The sequence below is a fragment of the Spermophilus citellus genome, assembly GCF_964194105.1.
Source record: "Spermophilus citellus genome assembly, chromosome: 3".
In the NCBI taxonomy this organism is placed as follows: domain Eukaryota; kingdom Metazoa; phylum Chordata; class Mammalia; order Rodentia; family Sciuridae; genus Spermophilus; species Spermophilus citellus.
In genome coordinates, this window is record NC_138184.1 from 93,171,693 (window position 1) to 93,189,935 (window position 18,243).

Consider the following 18,243-nt stretch of genomic DNA (forward strand, 5'->3'; position numbering starts at 1 on the left):
GTGTGCAAAGTGAAATGGGGACAGGAGAATGAGGGCTGACTTCTGGGAGCAGGTGGTGTTGGAGCTGTGTCTCCAGGGATTTGTAGGAGGCGTGAAAGTCATTTACAGTAAGAATCCTTGTAGTTTCACCCCAGGGGCTCCTTCTCAGACAAGCCAGAACCAGAATTATAGCCAGGATTCAACCAGCACTTCCCATGCCAGAAAGGGCTCAGAGTCAATTAAGGGATGGATTCTGATGACTGACTGAGCCATCCGGCCTGCCCAAGCACCAGGCTTTCCTCTCTGACCCTGGTTGGGGTCTGTTTTCCTGGACCTCCCCAGAAATCTTCAATGTGAGTGTGAACGTGGGTGTTCAGACTTCTCTTGGCCCTTCCAGGTGTCTAGCATGGGCCTTCCTATGACCTGGAGTAGGGGATATGAGGCTACTTTTCCCCTTTTCCTAATATCTCAGAGATAAAAATTCTTAGCTTCTGATTTTTATAAGTTAACAGTTCACACTATTCTTTTTGCAAAAGTTTCTTTTCTTAAAAAAAAAAAAACACAAAACAACTTTCAGTTAGTTGTCGTGGCACACACCTGTAATCCCAGTGGCTTGGGAGGCAGAAGCAGGAGGACCACAAGTTCAAGGGTAGACCCATTTCAAAAAAAAAAAAAAAAAAAAAAAAACAAGCTAGGGAGGTGGCTCAGTGGTTGAGCACTCCTGGGTTAAATCTTCAATCCCTCCCCCACAAAAGTAGTTTCAAAACAAGTTTGAAAAACACAAATAATTCTATCCTTCAATATTCCTCTCTTTCTGAGACTATGATTCAGAATCCTGCAAAATATTTGTCTTTTATGTGGCTGATCTATATATCCACCCTGAAGACTTAAGCTCGTGTCCCCTGCACCTGTGCATGTGGCACGTGGCATTTATGCTGCAGAGATGCTCCCCAGAAGCCCAGGGCCCTGGTCACAACTGTGCAGGATGCTAGCAGCACCATGTGCTGCTGGGCTCTGCAGGTGGACACTGTCTTTCCAGGCATGGTGGGATGCATGTGAAGTAGGGGGCTCTCATATAAACCTATATTGGCAGTGCTTTTTAAATATTCCCTGTGAAGGGATAAAGTGCTTAAATGAAGACATCCCATAGACAAGTACATGCTAAGCTTTGGACCAAATCCTAACCTTGGGCCTTGGTTGTTGGCATAGTCTTGATAAGGGGCACCATTTTGGTAGTGCTTGTTTAAAAAGGTAGAATTAAGCTTTGCTGAATGCAATTTGGGTAGCTTTTTTGTGTCTTCCTTTTTTTTTTTTCCTCTATAGAGGTGGTCCAGTGGTGGGGGATGAGGGACAGAGAGTCTCTTTGGGCAGGAGATGTCATGGGCACCTCAAATTAAGGTGAGCAGCAGCCCCTTCTTGTTGTTTGGATGGACCGAATGCAGCCAGCAAGACCTGGGCATCTCGTAAGCACAGAGTGCACATGTGATTCTACGGTGCAGAAAGCTCATCAGCAGTTACACAGAGCCAGGAACTCAGGGAGTGATGGATGGAAAAGAGGCATTCAGGGTGACAGGAATATTCTGAGTGGAGGATGGGTTCATAGGTATATACAGCATCAAATTCATAGGACTGTACCCTTTAAACATATGCACCATATTAATTATAAATTATATCTCAGCAAGGTTGGTTAAAGGTCCCCATGTGTGCATTTAGGTCTTGCCTTTTCCCATCAGCCTATGGTTCTCTGGAGGAAAGGCCATGTTTTCCTTGTGTGGGGTGCAGCAAGGCAGCAACACACTGTACCTAGGAGGCCTCTGACACAGACCCCAGTGTGAACCCACACTCTGCATCTGCGCGTTGTGATCACTGGAGAAGCAGCCTAACCTGGGCCTCAGTTTTCCCATCTGTAACATAGGGACAAAACACCTCATATACAGAATACTTGGAGAGTCTAATTGGTATGATTCTAAGTAAATCTTTGAAAATAATTGTTATGTAATAAAAATACATGATAGCTACTATTATTCCTTTTTATTTTTTGGCAAAAATTCAAGGTAAATTAAATAGTTTGGGATCTATTGTACCTTAGAGTATACTTTGCTAAACAGTAGTATATACAAAGTGTTTGGTTCAGATTTCAATTGACTAGGTTTTTCTTTTTGTCTGTTTTGGTATGAAATTTCAATATATTCTGTGAATTTTGTGAGCAACATACTACCTGATTCTGTAGTATTCTTTTCTTCTAACTTAGTGGCACAGTTCTTGGGTTGGGGGAGGTGTCCTAAGGAAGAGGTTTAATGCACAGTCTCCCATCTCAAACCAATGGGTCTACAATTTGACAAACACAAAGGACTGGTAATGCAGATGAAATTCCTGCTGCTTTCCTAAACAGAAAATGAAGGAAATTATGTCTTACAAGATCCCCAAGGAGATATGTTTACATCTGGAGAGTCCCCTTTGGTCTCTTTTATTCATGACTAATGTAGTTGCAAAAGTGTAATTTGACAGTAAAAATATTAACCTCTAAAGGCAAGTTTCCTAAGATGACATTTACAAGCCATTTTACACATGCTTATAGATTAATGTGACACAAGTTGTCGGTTTCCAATCCTGTCCTCAGTTCTTCTTATATTAGGGTTGATAGCATTTGGTTTTCAATGTTCCTCTTGGGGCTCAGACAGCCTTGAAGGTATCATTTAGAAAAATGATGGAAATCTGACTCTGATTTTTATCTCATCATAAATATCTCATCATTTATCTCCTAAAATTCGTCTGCCCCAATACACATGTACTCTGTGTAATTTCATATATAGGGATCTCAGTTCCTAGTAAAAAGGCCAAATTGACCCCTGGGACTCCAAGGTCATACACATAACAGCTTTGTGTTTTCTTACCTACTTTGTATCTTCCCACTGTGTTTTCTCTAATGACCTTTGAAATTACTTTCATTTTTCTTTATGCCATCAGCATGAGACCTCATTTAAGTGCCCCTGTTTCCCTTTCACCAAGACACTCACTGCTTTTGGTGATGCCTGGGAGGAACAGGTCCCAGAAGAACCGGTTGTGACCTGGTCACACATTCAGCATCTACTTATTGAATGCTTTCTAAGCGCCCTGCACTGTGCCAGAGGAGTGAAGAGGAGACAGGTCCACATCCACAGGCAGATTACCTTCAGGTGGAGTCCAGGGATAAGAATCAACCAGGAGCATTCCAAGAATACCTACTGAGAAGGAAATGATGTAGCATAACAGAGCAATCTGGTGCAATCTACATAATGTAAATCATGCAACAATACCAAGCTTAAAGAAATCCAGTAGTGTGTACTCAGGGGCACGCACAGCAAATTAGAGGAATGTGGAGTAACATAGATGGAGAGGGACACCAGAAGGGTACAGGAAGTTTGGAGTGGACAAGCCTAAAGGGAGGCCCTCTGAGCAGTGGTCCTTGAGCTGGGGTCTTTGGCATGATCTTAGTGGTGACCATGAACATGGTCTTCACAACGGTGAAGGTCTCCAAGTCTGCCCTTCTGGCAGAGCCGGTCCAGCAGCCTCTCCGGGTCAGGGCCCAGGCAGCACCTGGGTTCCTTCCATCCTTCCCAGCTCACAGCGCCAGGCCCTGGCCAGCTCCCTGGAGGTTCTTGGGGCCTGGGGCAATCCTCCTGCATTTCCATGAGACAACATCCGGTGGAAGGATGCGACACTTCTGGAGCTTCTGGTGAAGGAACCCTTTCCCAGAATCCCTAGCGGGCTTCTCACTCGGCATTGGCCAGGGTCGTACCACGTGCCTCTTCCTAGCCAATCAGTGGAGGGGCAGCGAGGCCGAGGTGGGCGGAGCGCCGTGGTCTCCTGAAGAGAAAGGAAGCCATAGTGGTGTTAGAACCCAGGAGGTACAGGCCGAGGGCTGCTGTGTGGTGAGTGGCCTGTGGGGCCCTGCCTGTGTGACCCCCAGTTCTGAGGACACGGTCCACATGGGGAAAAGCGGTGGAAGGGCCGGGGGAGATCGCTGCCTGTGAGTGGGGAAGCGGCCCTACGCCTCAGGGGATCAGCTGCCTCTGTGCAGCCTCGGCCCTGGGCAGCCCTGGGCGTGGTCCGCCCCAACCCCGTCACGAAACTGAGCATATGGCAGCCTTTTCATGCCTGGATTCTGGACAGGTGAAGTGAGCATCCGACCCCTCAGGGAGTAACGGTGGGGCTTGTTGTGTGGAGCAGCAGGAAGGGCCCACAGTGATGCCCTGGGCAAAGGCGAGCTGCCCCGCAGGCGGTGGTCCTTTTGGAAGTGGTGGCAAAGTGACAGGGAGCACTCAGCTGGTGGTGTGTGCGTGCGACAGGTGACTCAAGAGTTTTCAGTGCAGTCTATGTTTCCACCAGTCACCACAAAAGTCCTCTGAATGTTGCTTTTGGGGTTACAAATAATTTTTAGAAAGCGTGAATTTACAGATACAGAACCCGTAAGTAACAGGGCCAGCTGTAAATTGGTGAATCCCTGGAGTGGGGAACTCTGTTTTTTGTATATCTGATATGGCTCCTGTATGTTTTCATGTATTCAGATGTTAGCACCCAATATGATAAGCCATATTAAATGAGCTGTTTTAGTTGAATCACACAAGGATGGAGAACATACATTTTTAAAGGGTATTTATATCCTTGGAGAGAAAAATGATAATAACATACAGAACTGCTAAATTCTTTTACTCTTTTACATTTTTAAATAATTAATTATTTTGTCCATTTCAGTTGTACATCGATTCCTGAAATACAAGGCAGGGTTAAATCTGCACATGCTCTGAAAGGGTGCAGAGTCACTGCATTATGATTTCAATTCTAATGACAGAAAAAAACTTTCATGGTTTCCAAAGATGAAGTGTTCCTGGCAGTAGATGTGGTTCAGAGTGATCCAAAGTGGAATTAGTTGTGGGTGGGAAGCAGTTGTCAAGAACCAGAATTTTTCATAAATGTAGGAGAGTTGAGGTCTGTACTCTAAAAGGTAGGATTGGGAAAGTCCCAGCAATCGGTGACAACTACTTGCATCAGGGAGAAGGTGAGGGCAGAAGGGAACCTCCTAATATGTGCACTTCAGCCTTCTGATTGGCAGGTAACCAATGGATTGGTCTGCAAGGCATGGGCAGACTACATTCTTTTGCTCCAGAGGAACTGTTCTTCTTGAACCTCCACTTGCCCCAGTGTAGTGCTCCCATGGGAAGAGGGTTTGCTTTGTAATAGGACTTCTGTTACCATTCCTAAGTATCTAAATGGATGGCGCCAGGTTTAATTTTGAGTCAGCATTGTGGGATTTTAAAGTAAGAGCATGACCCACCATTCCATTTTTCTGCTCTAAACAGAAATCATATTCTGATTGTTCCCTTTCCTGAGCACAATAATGCAGATTTAAGTTCTTCATTCATGCCCCCCAAAATAGCTGATTTTTTTTTGCTCTTCATTTTCTCCCCTTTAAAAAAGTAAAGCAGAGAAAATGGGGAAGTATTCTTTTTTCCTAAAATTTGAAGAATCAAAGAAATGCCCTTTTCAGCTCAAACTGTAATTATGGGGCCAAGAGACTTGTTAGCTCCACTGTCTACTATCATCTTTTAAAGAAATCTTTAAAATTTGTTCTAATTAGTTATACATGATAGTAGAACACATCATACATAAATGGTTTATATCTTCTCATTCTTCTGGTTGAACATGATGTAGAGTTATATAGTCATGTAATCATATATGCACATAGGGTTATAATGTTTGATTCATTCTACTATCCTTCTTGCCCCTACACCCTCCACCCTCTTCACTCCCCTCTGTACTAATCCAAGTACCTCCATTCTTCCCTAGCCCCCCCCCCATCCCCTTATTGTGAATTAGCATCCGAATATCAGAGAAAACATTCAACCTTTGGTTTTTTGGGATTGGCTTATTTTTCTTAGCATGATAGTCTCCAGTTCCATCCATTTACCAGCAAAAGCCATACTTTTATTATTCTTTTATTTTATTTTTTTTATTATTATTTTTTTATTTTATTGTTGGTTGTTCAAAACATTACATATTCCGTTATGTTTCCATGCCCTGCTTTCTTTATATGTTAATCTGTTGAAGGGTACCTAGGTTGGTTCCATAGTTTAGCTATTATGAATTGTGCTGTCATAAACATTGATGTGACTGCATCACTGTAGTATGCTGATTTTAAGTCCTTTGGGTATAAACCAAAGAGTGGGATAGCTGGGTCAAATGGTGGTTCTATTCTAAGTTTTCTGAGGAATCTCCATACTGCTTTCTGTAGTGGTTGCACCAATTTGCAGACCCATCAGGAATGTATGAGTGTGCCTTTTTCCCCACATTCTTGCCAACATTTATTGTTGCTTGTATTTTTGGTTATTGCCTGAATCATCTTTTAAAAACAGTATTATTTTAATTCTATAAATTCATGGGTACTGTGTGATAATTTATGCTTACATAGAGAACATAATGTTCAAATCAGGGTAGTTAACATTTTCATCTCAAACATTTCAAACTTTAAATGAACAAAATAATTGTACATGTTTATGGGCCACAGTGTGATATTTCAATACATGTATACAGTGGGTACTGATCAAATCAGGACAATTAATATTTCCATTTTCTTCTCACTACCTTATAATTGGGGCCTTTGAGCTTTTCTCTTTGGTTAGACATAAAACGCAATAGGTCATTGCAAAGACTTGTCCCCCAACTCTTTTGTAGAGCACCAGAACTTATTACTGCTATCTAACTCTTTTGGTACATATTATCCCATCTCCCACTACCCACCCCTCAACACTTCTCAGCCTCTAGTAATCACTGTTAAACATTTAGATTAACTTTTAAAAACATACATGTATAAAAACATGGAGCTTGAATTATTTCTTTTAATGTAATACCCTCTAATTCCACCCTCTTTGCTGTAAATGATGAAATATCATTCGTTTGTGGCTGAATAATATTCCATTATATACAACTGTGTGTATATTGCACAGCTTCTTTATCCTTTCATCCACTGATGGCATCTGGGTTGATTCCATATCAGCTGCTGTGAACAGTGCATCCATGAATGTGGGTGGCAGGTATCTCTTTTATATGCTGTTAGCATTTCCTTTGGAGATATACCCAGAAGTGGATTATGCAGTAGATCTACTTTTAGTGCCTCCATCTGTTCTCCATATGACTGTATTAGTTTGCGTTCCCATCAATAATGTATGAGAATTTCCTCTCACTCACATCCTTGCCATCATTTGTTTTTTGTTTTCTTTTTGGTGATGACCACTCTAACTTTGGTGAGATAGTATTTTTTGAGTCTTATGGACCTGATGGCTAATTAAGTTGAGGGATTTTTTCCCATGAATTTGTTGGCCATTTGAATTTATCCCTTTAAAAATAGACATGCAGACCAGTGGAACAGAATAGATTCAGAAATAACCCTATGTACTTACAGGCAAATGATTCTCAACAAAGGTGCCAAAAACATATGTTGGAGAAAGGAGAATGTCTTCAATAAATAGTGCTGGAAAAACTGGATATTCACTAGGAGGAGATTTAAATTTGACCTCTATTTCTTGGTATGAAAATAAACTTGAGGACTGGGGTTGTAGCTCAGTGGTAAAGCACTTGCCTGGCATGTGGGAGGCCCTGGTTTCATCCCCCATAACACAAACAACCACAAAAAAATGACAATGAGAACAGAATGGGTAAGAAACTCAAATGTAAGATCTGAAACTATGAAACCACTAGAAGGAACCAGAGTAAACATCTTGTGACATTGGTATAGGCAATGACATTTTTCATAAGACCCCAAAATACAGGGAATAAAAGTAAAAATAGACAAATAGGATTAGTCAAACTGAGAAGCTTCTATGCAACAAACATGCTATAGAGGGAAGAGACAGCCTGCAGAATGGGGGAAAATTTTTGCAAACTATTAATGTGACAGAAAGTTACTATGTGAAATATACAGGAACTTAAAATACTCAATAAGAATAGCCACATGAACAATAACAACATCAACACAAAGTACTCCACAAATAACCCACTGTGATGCCAGGGCAGATTTGTTGCTCAGAAGAGCAGATTCTGGAGAGAAGGGGACTTTGGACTACACCATTCTGACAGGGCAGAAGAGGACTCCAAAATGACCCAGTTGCTCTCTGGCTACCTCTGCATTGCTTTGTGGACCAGGGTTACTCAGGGTCACTGTGACTTCAGCTGATCTTCTAGTTAGTGGCCTAAGTGAAACATACTTATATATTCCCTAAGATGATGCTGATGTTGTGAAGTGGAAATGACAAGGTTCTTTCTCTGTGACTGGGATGAAGGGTGAGGATTTGGTTTGAATCTACGGTGAACTATCACATCCAGAAACGTGATTGGTGGGTGGTTGGAGGCCTCCTCTTCCTCCTCAGGGAGCACATTTATATTAGTACCATTTTGCAGGGGAGGGTGGTAATTTGTCTCAAATAACTTGGAGGTTTTCCCTGGGTGTGGAAGTTGGTATTTCTGATGTCACTCTTGAGCCAATCACCTGATGATGCTTAGCAGGCAGTTGGGCTCCTGGTTCTGAGGCCTGGAGCAGAGGTCTGAGCTGCAGCTCCAGATCGAGGTGAAGAGAGGAGGAAGGGAAGTTGTCAGATTCTAGTTGATGGCTTGTCAGACTGGCTGTGTGGTGCCATCACTGGTTGAGTTGTGAGCCTTACCAGTGCCCAGTCGGATAAAGACTTTTAAGAAAACAGCTCTGCTAAATTTTTTTTTTAGTTTTTTTTTTTTTTAGGTGGACAAAATATATTTATTTACTTTTTTTATGTGGTACTGAGAATCAAAACCAGTGGCTCATGCATGCTAGGCAAGTGCGCTACCATTGAGCCACATCCCCAGACCCAGCTCTGCTAATTTTAACCAAGATTGATTTTTGGACTTTTGACTTCTGGAACTTCAAGATAATAAGCTTATTTTGTTAAGTTAAAAAAAGTTGTCAGACCTCTGGCCACTTATGTTGTAGTCTCAGTTTCTTCATCTATAAAATGAGATTCTGGCCCCTTTGCAGTTTTGTTATTCTGTTGTGAAATGATGGTTTATTTTCTGTCTCCTCTTCATGACGTGATGCCTACTCCTTCCCCTTCCCTCATCTATATGTTTTTCCTTATGGGCCAGGAGAACAAGGCAGCAACATTTTATTTGCTTATCCTGAAGATGTGAATTGAAATGGAGCCTTAAATTGTCTAATTCTGAATCTGTGAGTGGATCAATTAAAGGGGGAGCCTCCGAATGCTGAGTCAAAAGACCATGCTAAAATGCTACATCCTTACCACTATTCTGCAAAATTATAGTTTAATGGGGCAAAAATAATTGCATCTATGTTTCTAGCACATTTCATGAGTGCTTTGCCTCATGGATTTACCAGGATTTTAAATCTAGTACAAAGCTCTCTTGGTTGTTCAGAAGATCCTCTTTATGGCTTGAGTTAAGTATGTTTTTATGTAACAAAAACCTTTTGTGCATCTTCTAATATGGTGCCAGAGTGAAACAAATTGCACCTGGTGTTTTATTGGTGGTGGTTTGAGTTCATGAAAAAAGGTAAGATAAAGAAAAAGCACATCGCAAAAGCAACAGAGGTTGTGTAACTCCATTAAATTATGTTTACGGGTTTACTTGTCAGAGTTTTGTAACAAAATGGTTTTTCTGGAGTCTGTTTATCAGTATTTGTCACTAATTAGTGCCTACAAATTACCCTTTTATGGGAGTCATGTTCTTGCGGTCATCCTGGTGTCTTAATAAATCACAGCTGTCACTGCTCACGTGCTTTGCTGTTGTTAGGTTTTGCTTGTGCTTTTCTTTCTGGTGCATCTCATGGTTCTCTCTCTTCCCCAAAGGTTCCCAACAACTGTGACTCCATTTTCGTGAATGGGAAGGAAATGAAAAGTAAAGTGGACACGATAGTGAACTTCACCCACCAGCACTTCACCTCCCAGGTGGAAGTCACTGTCTGGGCGCCCTGACTCCCCTTGCAGATTGAGATCTCAGACACAGAGCTAAGCCAGATCAAGGGTTGGAGGATCCCAGTGGCCTCCAACAGAAGGTGAGAACCATACCACAGTGGGTTACAGTGGTCTGTGCTTGGGGTTCAGATGAGTCTGACTTGGGACTCACTCACATTTTAGTATTAATAACCTTTTAGAGTAGTTGTGAGGATTCAGTGAGATGATAGGTGTGCCTAGCATGGGCCCTGGCATTGGCTCAGCTGTTTTCCATCCCCATCTCACTCCTGTTCATTCTTGTGTTCCTCTTCCTTAGTCTCCCTGCTCGTGGATGTTGGTCATTTCTTATGGACACAATGCAGGGATTAAGACTGTGAGCTCTGGAGTGAGGCTGTCTGAGTTTTAAACCCTGGTTTTCCCACTTAAAGCTCTGTGAACTTGTGGCTTCACTTGTCCATTCCTCAGTTTCTTTATCTGAGTTGAGAATAATATTACTGAAAAGTTGTCCCAAGAATTCAGTGATGTGATGCGTACTCCAGTAGAGAGAATTCTAAAGATGAACTGCTTGCTCTCCAAGATTCCCATCACCAAACACTGATCTGATAGGGTGGTGAGGGGACTTCACAGAAATAGCTACAAACAACTGATCAATGGAGAGTACCCTGGTGGGCCAGACCCATCAGATAAGCCATTTGAGAGCGGAACATTCTCCATTGCCAATACATAGGGGAAGTGGGAGGGATTCATGAATTTCTTAAGTTATATTTGACAATCATATTTGGTTGAAACAAAAACTTAGGACCTCATCAATGTGGTGCTTAAAGCACATAGAGGAAGTCTTTAAAACAATTGTTTGTGAAAGCAGGGAGGCCAAGGAACCTAAATGGAATTAAGGTGCCTGCCTTCCAAGTGGTCAAACTTTGTTACCAGGCCAAAATAAGTTATGCATGGAGGTTATTGCTCACCCATGCATGCATATAGGCACAAGTGACTCTAAAGTTGGTGATATCTAAATGATCTCTGTGTGTGCCAAGGCCAATTGCTTGGTTTTGGTATTGTCTTCTCATTACAAAGATAGTCATTTTGCAGTACTGGGTAATGAGTGTATGGGATCTCTCCATACTTTTTTTTCTTTCAGTGAATTTGTGATTATTTTAAAATATTACTTAAAAGTTAAAAGAATTAATAGAATACAGTTTATCTTCACCTAACAGAACTGTTTTGTTTCAATAATTCAGAACTTCTAAAAGTTCACGTATTTACTGACAACTTTTATCACACTGCCACCTTTTAATGAAGTGTAAAATATACTTTATAATGCACTTCTTTCAATTTTATCCACTTAATTAAGGGGAACTTCTCATCACTAGCACAAAAAAGACAGCTGGTATCATTTATTATAAAATAAATAGTATCAAAAATTAATACAAAAAAAACAATGTTCTAAATTTCTGAGTAGATGCTGTCTCTCTGTGTGTCTTTGTTAAGTATCAGGACAGCGTTTAAAGACTTTGTAGCACTGAACAGAAACAGTGCTGGTGATATATTCTGATGGACTCAAAAATAGAATTGAAATGACTTTTCAGTATTTCACAATGTTTTTAATGCTGTGTCCCTTTCCTTCTGAAGGCATCTCTCTTACCCATAAAGATCTTTACTTCTCGCTTCAGGAAACTGGAATTGCTGGTCACAGTGCTGGTTCAAGGAGGCAGATTGACCTATTGTGAATAACACATATTTCAGAAATCAAATGGAACTGGATGCAAACCTGCTAGTTAGCAGTTGTCACATGTTTTAGTCAGTTTGCATCACTGAGATCAGAAGACCTGACAAGAACAACATAGAGAATGACAAGTGTATTTCAGCTCATGGTATCAGAGATTCAGTCCATGGTCAGCTGACTCCATAGCTCTGGGCCAGAGGTGAGGCAGACCATCATGTCAGAAGGGCAGGGAGGAAGAAAGCAGCTCAGGACATGCTAACCAGGAAGCAGAGAGAGAGCACCACACTCAGCAGGGACAAAATATAAACCCCTAAAGCCTACTCCCAGTGACCTGCCTCCTACAACTATACCCCACTGCCTACAGTTACCACCAGTTAATACATATCAGTGGATTAATAGGTCACAGGTCTCATAATCTGATTTTTTAACCTCTGAACATTCTTTCATCGTTCCGTACATGAACTTTTGGCAGATCTAAACTGTAACACACATGTTAACCACTGTGAGCCTTTTGTCACAGCCACAGTAAAGATGAGGTTAGTTGTAGAGCCGGTGAGGATGCACACAGGGACAACCAGATTGGGCTTGGCCCTGCCTCTGCACATGATCAGTTACGTGGCCCCTTTCTTATCCACATGATCAGGATAGCAGTCCAACTTCAGTCTTCAGATTTTGTGAGGAATGAATGAGTTAAACGTGTGGCTGTTGTAAAGTCAGCTGTCATCATGGGAAGACTAGGCCCATAGTAGGTGCAACAGTAGTACATAGGAATTGCTGTCATTTCATCCCCTGATGTATTCCTCCTCACTGGTGGTCACAGACTAGGCAACAGCCATGAATCAAAGTCTTCTCCTATGAGGCCACAGGAGAGGTTCTTCTTTAGGGGAAGGTTCTGGAATTGCAGAACCAGAGGATTTCTCAGGGTGGGCTGTGGACAGATGGAGAGCATGTGCCAGGATTGGAGGAAGGGCCAGAGCCTTAGCGAAGGAAAGCAGAAGCCAGGATGGGCGAAAGGAGAGATCCACTCACAAGTTTTACCAGTAACATGAGCAGCTTTGCTCCCAGACTAGTACTTTTGGGTGAGGGCAGGATGTGCCAGGGGAGAGCGCTCTGGCACCCCAAGGGCCTAAGCAGGAGGAAGCTGCTTCTGTGGAGTCCACTGGCCCAGGCCAATGAGGAGTGGGATATGAGAGCAGGCCAAGCCCACTGGCTCCTGGTTTATCTTTGCAGTTCCTAAGGGGCTTTCCCAGTGTCTTCACACCTTGATGTCCTTGGTCCTTGATCTTTATACTCCCAAAGGGGAGGAACAGGCATCCATTCTTATTTTCATTTCCAGCATGAGGTACCTGAGCCCATGGGAGAGCAGAGCACCTGGCTCAAGGCCCAACAGGGAGTGCAAGCAGGAATCCAGACAGCTCCTCTGTCTCAGGACCTCGCATTTCTGCTTCAGAAGCCACCATCTTGCTTCATTCCCACATGGGGAATTGTATTTTGATGCCCAGTTTCCAGAAGGCAAAGAGCAGAGGCTCCATTTCTGCCTGTCTGGTCTGGAGTCTCCTGTGGCAGTGGACCAGGGAAGCCAGGGTGCACTTGCTGTCCACCTTCTAAGTGTGAAGCAGCCTGTGTGGCTCATGGTGACTGCTGAAAAGGTATTGAATGAATTAACTGCTGAAAGTTGAGTGAATCAATGGATGAACAGATTTGGCCTGAGAAAAGTCACTTTATTTCACTCTGCACCGTCACCACAGGGGCACATGACACTCATTCCCAACAAGGACCCTTACTCTGTTGTGGTCTGTTTGTGTTCAGGCCCACCCGGGAAAGCGAAGAAGAGGAGGATGAGGAGAAGAAGGGGCGAGGCTGCTCCCTACAGTACCAGCATGCCCTGGTGCACGTCCTCACCCAGTTTGTGACCAAGTCATCTGACTTGGGTCAGCTGACCTACATGTTGGGCCCAGACTGGCAGTTTGACATGACTGACCTTGTGACAGAGTTCATGAAGGTGGAGGAGCCCAGAGTCCCCCAGTTACAGGATGGCAGGACCCTGGTTGGTCGGGAGCCGGGAATCACCACTGTTCATGTACAGGGGGTTCATGTTTTGCCACCTCTACAACACCACTACCTGCTGATGATGCAGGCAAATGCTGCCATGGAGGGGTGTGCACATGTGTGAGGGTGATTGTGCAAATGTGCAGATACCGAGTCTGCCTGTAACAGAATCATGAGAAGCAATAGAGTATTCACCAATTTTAATAACCTAAACACATTTTGTATTTTCTGAGAGGGTTGAGAAAAATGCCTGATCTGTTTTTACCAGAGAAAGCTAAATGAAACACAGAGTGTAAGTCACCCTTTTCCTGATATGACACTGTTTTTTTTTTTTTTTAATCTGTACTAGGAGGTGGTAGAATCTCTGAAAGCAAATTTCTCCTCAACCTTAACATTTAACCATTTAGCTATATTATACCTTTAACAGTAGGCAAAGATTTTTTAAAGCATGTATTTGGCTATAAATCACAAAGAATCCATAGTTCAAAGCTCTCTATTTTCATCATACTAATAGTAAAATAATTTCTAACTGATTTTGGCAAGATTAAAAAAGAAAAACTCACAGCTTGTTTTATTTTTGCAAATTTAAAATGTTACTGCTCATAGTTAATTATGTCTTATTTTAGGTGTTGCCAAAGTTAATTTTCAACAAAGTTGAATTAAATGTGTAACATTCTATATTTGTGTCTATTTCTGTGTAATATATTACCACCAATTTAACATTTCAAGACAACAGTAATTTATTAAGTTATATTCTGTGGGTACACAGTCCTGGTGGGTGGGCTGGTTCTATGCTCAGGGTTCCTAAGGCTGAGATCCCGGTGCTGGCTGGGTTTGGCCCTTAATCTTGGAGTTTTGGGAACTCATTGGCTTTTAATCTCATTCAGTTTCTTGGAAGAACTTAGCTCTCTTATAGTTACAGCACTGAGGTCACAGTTTCCTTACTGTAGGCCAGGTGTTGCCCTGTCCTCTAAGAGGACCCCTCCATTCCTTCTCACATGGTCCCTCTCTCATCAGTAATGGCTGGATTTAGTCCTTCTCACACTTAGAGTCTGAATTCTCCTGCTACCATCTGGGGAATGCACTCTGCTGTTAAGGGTTCCTGTATAATTCGGGAGACCCTTGTTTTAGAGCCAGCTATGCCATATAACAGTGTGATTGTAGAGTGCTTTCTCATTGTGTTTGAAGGTTAAGGTCAACATTTAGGGGGACTGTTCTAGAAATTGTGCCTTTGACATATTCCTGTCCGGGTTTCAGTCTCCCATGGTTGCACATTAGATAGTAAAGTGGTAGGAACGGCTCCTAGGACATGACTATTCCCTGCCCCACTTTAACTGTTCATCCAGTTATCCCACAGTGGTCCACACAGTGATCATATTGTCCCATGATAGGCATCTAACCTGCCCATTGGAAGGGATGTGAGCAGGAGAAGAGGACTGAGCACCATTTCCTTCAAAAGAGTTGACCACAGGCCAGTGCTTTCAAAGCCTGAATGTTGGTTGTTGGGAAAGTGCTACTCTTTGAGTGCTGAGTACCAAGGCAGGAAATTTGAGTCATTGCTTCTAACTTAAAACAAGCTTATCTCAGAAAATACACTGTTGTTATCATGGCATGAATCCCAAGAAAGGAAGTAGATTAAGGTGACCTTTATAAAACTCCTTCAAGTGCTAAGTTTAATTGGACAATGGCAGGATACCTACGTAAGCAGTCTTCCTGTGTGCGCTCTGTAGAGCACTGCAGAGTCTCCCGAGGCCCCACCAGCTCCAGGACTTGAAATGTCACGTGGGCAGAGACCGCGCTTTCTCACTTACTCCCCAGGTCCTCTCACCTCTCTCTGACTCCATCCTGGCTGAGAAGACAGTGATTGTCCTGGATGACCGCATCACCATCGTGGAGCTGGGCATGCAGCTGGTAGCTGGCTTGTTCCTCTCCCTGCAGCCTCACAGGGTGGACCGAAGGGTCATCGTCTCTACAGTGGCTGCCCAGGATGTCCTCCAGGCCCCACAGGAGGTGAGAGCCTGGAGGCCTGTGCCCTGGTCCATGGTCAGCTCCTCTCCAGGTCGTTTTGTCCTACACAGAGGGTCAGCTGGGTCTTGCAGCCCCTTGCTGTTCTTGGAGCTGCTCCATGCATCTCCCCCAGCACATTGGGTCTAGGAAAGCGTGTAGAGACGGAGGCTCATTTCCTCTGCCATTTGTTCTCCAGCAGGATAACCTGTGATAGGCACAGTCTGCTGTTGGACTGTGAGCTGAGGGCCATGTTTTTTTTACCTTGGCCAAACCAAATGGGTAATTTTTGATACTGCATCTTGCTAAGTTGCTGAGACTGGCCCTGAACTCATGATCCTCCTGCATCAACCTCCTGGTTGGATAGGATTACAGGTGTGCATCACTGTGCCTGGCTGTTGCAAATCATTTATAAAGATAACCGAGGCACTGGGCCGCTCAAGCAGTCCAACTTCATAATCCATCGTTTACCAAGAAATTTACCAGAGTGCGTTTTGCTTCATCAGCATTGGCTTCCTAATAAAGAAGGTTCAAAGTGATATTATCTTTAGCAGTAGCCTGATTAGTTGCGCCTAAAATTGATTCAGATAAATTGCCTGATCTTTCAAAGTGTTTTTAGAAAGGTCAAAGTCAAATTCTTTGATATGGCATGCAGTAAATTAATTTACACTTTAGTGCATTCATGAAAGCTTATTATTTATTTCTCATACCAGTGGAGCTCCTGCAGATTATTGATGCCAGTTCAAGGCATGACAAGAACTGGTAAAGATTATAAAACGGAAGATTTTTTTCTACATATACTTAAAAGCGTTTATATACGAAATCTTGCTTATGTTGTAAATTTGAAGGGAGCTGATCATGCTTTGATTTCGTTTCCCTCAGGAAGCCATAGTCAGTTCTTGGATTTTGTTCAGTGATGGCTCCGTGACACCTTTAGACATTTATGATCCCAAGGATTTTTCCATAACTGTCTTATCATTGGATGAAATGGTGGTATCTGTCCAGCCAAACTTGCAGTCCCAGTGGCCGGTTGTGGTTGCAGAGGGCGAAGGACAAGGGCCCCTGATAAAGTTGGAGATGATGATCAGCGAGCCTTGCCAGAAGACCAAGAGGAAGAGTGTTCTTGCTGTGGGTAAAGGAAGCGTCAAGGTCAGGTTTGCACCAGGCATCGAGGAGGAGCACAGGCAGCAATGACATTGAGGGCGTGAACCGGGAATACAAAGATCACCTGAGCAACTCCATGGAGCGGGAAGGGAGCCAGGAGCGAGCAGTCCAGGAGTGGCTCCAGCGTGGGGGCCCTGCTGGCCCAGAGGACAGGACCAACAGGAGCACAACCCTGCCGCTGCCTGGGGAGGGGAAGGACAAGGAGCTGCTCAAGAGTGGTGGTGCAGACGCCTTCACCAGCTTCCCCACCCAGGGGAAGTTTCCAGAATCCAGTAACCCTAGTGACCTTACAGTGGCCTCGAGGGGCTTGATGGACTTGGAGATCGGCATGTACGCCCTGCTCTGCGTCTTCTGCCTGGCCATCCTGGTCTTCCTGATCAACTGCGTGGCGTTTGCCTGGAAGTACAGACACAAAAGGCTTGCGGTGAGCGAGCAGGGCAACATCCCCCACTCCCACGACTGGGTCTGGCTTGGGAATGAGGTGGAGCTTTTGGAGAACCCAGTGGACATCACGCTCCCCTCCGAGGAGTGCACAACCATGATAGACAGGGGGCTGCAGTTCGAGGAGAGGAACTTCCTGCTGAACGGAGGTTCCCAGAAGCTTTTCCAGTCAGCTGCTCAGACCTTCTGACTATGTCTATGAGAAAGAGATGAAAAATGAACCTGTAAACTCTTCTGGCCCGAAGAGGAAGAGGGTCAAATTTACTTCCTACACCACCATCCTCCCTGAGGATGGGGGCCCGTACACCAACTCCATCCTGTTTGACAGTGATGACAACATCAAGTGGGTCTGCCAGGACATGGGGCTGGGGGACTCACAGGACTTCAGAGACTATATGGAAAGACTGCAGGACCAGATGTAAACTCCTTTCTTATGTTGTATTCACCTTTATGCCTTCTGTTTTCTGAATGGTGGAGCAGTGAGTCTGATCAGCAATAGGGTGACTTCACAAAGCTGAGTTCCTGGAGGTATGGAGGGAGCCCTTTCTAAGCATGTTTCAGAGGCCTGGAGAGTTACATCAGCTGGGTTTTAAGCTGGGAAATGCCTCTAAAACAGCTACATGTAGGGACTGGAGGAATTCTAAGACAACAGTTTTGCCTACAGCCTGGTACCAGCTCAGTGCAGGTAGAGTAAACCCAACCCCACAGACATTGTTAGTCATCTCATGGCGAATGGCTGTGTAGCGAGGAGAGATTTGGATGGTGATTTTCCTGTTCCTAGACCTTTTAAAGCACAGTGGGCAGGTACAGCCCGTGGCCTGGGTTTGGACACACATGAGAGGTGACTGAATGTAGCTATCCTTATTTGTTAGGAGCGCTGCTCAGTATTTTTATATACATTTCCACCTGCAC

At 43.7% G+C, this 18,243-nt stretch overlaps 1 pseudogene across 1 annotated transcript in view; it reads left to right on the forward strand.

Moving 5' to 3' along the window:
* Positions 1–17,753, forward strand: part of LOC308645766 (transmembrane protein 132B-like) — a 73,355-nt pseudogene extending 55,602 nt beyond the window's left edge. Inside the window, exons 2-5 of the transcript in view lie at positions 9,846–10,051; positions 13,483–13,753; positions 15,541–15,732; positions 16,609–17,753. The product of the transcript in view is annotated as a transmembrane protein 132B-like (transcript). The remainder of the gene's footprint in view (positions 1–9,845; positions 10,052–13,482; positions 13,754–15,540; positions 15,733–16,608) is intronic.
* The last annotated feature ends 490 nt before the right edge of the window (positions 17,754–18,243 follow it).